The following is a 2,476-nucleotide window of genomic DNA, read 5'->3' as shown; positions in this document are numbered from 1 at the left end:
TACCATAGTCCATAGGCATTAAATTCTGCACGCGTGAAAAATGGTACGCATGCATCTTATTGTCTTTTAAAATTCGCTGAGTGGTCGTGAATGACAAATTAAGCATATTGGCGATATTTCGAATGCTCCTCGTTGGATCTTCTTCGATTGCCTCAAGTACAGCTTCTTTATTTGCCTCATTTCTAGCACGACGCTGGTGGTCTTCTTCACTCCGTGATCGGATTAGTGATCCAGTATTTCTTGCCCGATTAATTAATCGTATATATGTTATTCTTATACCAATCATTGAATAGTACAAACTATTAGTGTGCGGAAGTGTGCAATATTAAATCAACCTATAATAGTGCACATTCTGTACAGTGTGTAATAGTACTAGTAGTGTTTCAGCACTACTGCAATAAATACTTATGTTTGCTACTACACTAGTGAAACTTAGAGTCCGTTTTAGGCATGATGCAGATTATGTATTATTTTATTTTTGGTTTTTACTAAATGTTAAACTAGGATAAAATGATACATCAGGTGCATAATGTATGAAACAGAACATACCTTTAGTGACACTAATAGTGTTCAGCACTACTGCAGTGATATTATTAGTATTTAACACCACTGCAGTATCTTATTAACATTTATAAAAAAATATATTTTCATTTTTTTAATAAGTTTATTAATATGATCTATTATGGGTATATGTATATTCATTAATATTGAGTAATAATGGATCATCACAAAGTGTCTGCAGTTCCCGATCAAAAAAGTCAAACAGCGTTGAGGGCAGTCATGGCTTAGATGGGTGACCGTTAGATGTGAATATTTGTTTGGGGGGAATGATCTCCTTGAAAACATCGTAAATTGTTTTTTTTTAGTTTTTCTTATAATGATTTTTATTCTGGTTTAATAAATGTTTTCTTTAATTGTTTATTTTTAATTATTTTTTGTTATGTACATTCTGTATGCATTGAGTAACTATTAGTACATCTATTAATTAACACTACTAGTGCGAATTCCAACAGTGCGCGAAATTATTATTGATGTGTGCACTAATAGTTATTCATTAGTTGTCATTTCAATAGTTTTTTTCCGTAAGGGTATAGACATAATCGACTGGGAAAACGTAAATTTGACCGAATCTGTTTTTTTGCGATCAATATCAGACGATGAAATCCGAGAATACATGTTCGTAGATGTTGCAATTAAATTAAGATTTGGAAATACCCTGTAATATAAAGACAACGGAGCGTCACATTAAAATTGTCACCGAGACAGCACATCGTGTGTCCCCAAGCAAACGTGATGGAATGGCATTTTCTATAATCGAATCTCAGTTTAAAAGGCCGAGAACTGAAACAAAAAAAGATTTTCAACAATAAATTATGTTTAAGAAACAATTGTTATGTATACCATAATAAACCGATGATTAATTAAAATAAAATAAAAATGAAAAAGATATTTTTCGAGGAATAGATATTCATTAAAAAATTTTTGCTTGTCATCAAAATTCATCATTTTTTATGCCCTTTCCGAAAATATATGAACAACAGTGGGTCAGAAATCACTCCACCCTAATATATATTGTATATATATGCAGGGTGTCTCTTAATAGGTGTATCACTGCTCATGGGTAGATAGAATGGACTAAACTGAATCGAAAAGTCCTCTACCATTTTGCAAAATTCGCAATATTTAACGAGATATTAATTTTTGAATATCGCCGAATGAGCGAGTATCCGTTCGGTGAGTCCGGCCCACCGCCAATACTAGCGCACCACCGTCCATGAGCCGCTCGAACGCACAGCCATTTTCGCTATAAACAATTCCCCGCTCGCCGCGTGTCACGGCTCTCGCGCTAAGCAACCGCGCTCGATGGACGATCGCGCGCTAATATTGGCGGTGGGCCGGACTCGCAGAACGGATACTCGCTCATTCGGCGATATTCAAAAATTAATATCTCGTTAAATATTGCGAATTTTGCAAAATGATAGAGGACTTTTCGATTCAGTTTAGTCCATTCTATTTACCCATAAGCGGTGATACACCTATTAAGAGACACCCTGTATATAAAAAACATTTTCTATTTACTTTCATTTAATTTCTATTTATTCTGACTGCTGTGGCTATGACAATCTGTTTACAGTAAAAGAATTACGCTGTCAAATAGCTGCGACATCGTTTTCAAGATCTAAAAATGTTATCCCACTTTTGCCACTACAACTTTGCCAAAACGTCACAATTATGCTGTGACAATGTTATTGCAGACGTTTTAAAGCTTCATCATGGCTATGATGATCTCTTTACAGCAAAATATAGTTGTACAGCCAAATGGCTACGATATCGTTTTTAAAGCCTAAATATGTTGTCCCACTTTTGCTGTTACAACTATACCAAGACGTTACAATGATGATGTGACAGTAGCTGTGATAGACAAAAATGCTGCGGTTTAAAATGCGACAACGTTGTCGCAGACGTTTTATAGCTT

Source organism: Wasmannia auropunctata, unplaced genomic scaffold (assembly GCF_000956235.1).
Source record: "Wasmannia auropunctata unplaced genomic scaffold, wasmannia.A_1.0 LD336033.1, whole genome shotgun sequence".
Lineage (NCBI taxonomy): Eukaryota > Metazoa > Arthropoda > Insecta > Hymenoptera > Formicidae > Wasmannia > Wasmannia auropunctata.
Note: the sequence above shows the minus strand (reverse complement) of the source record.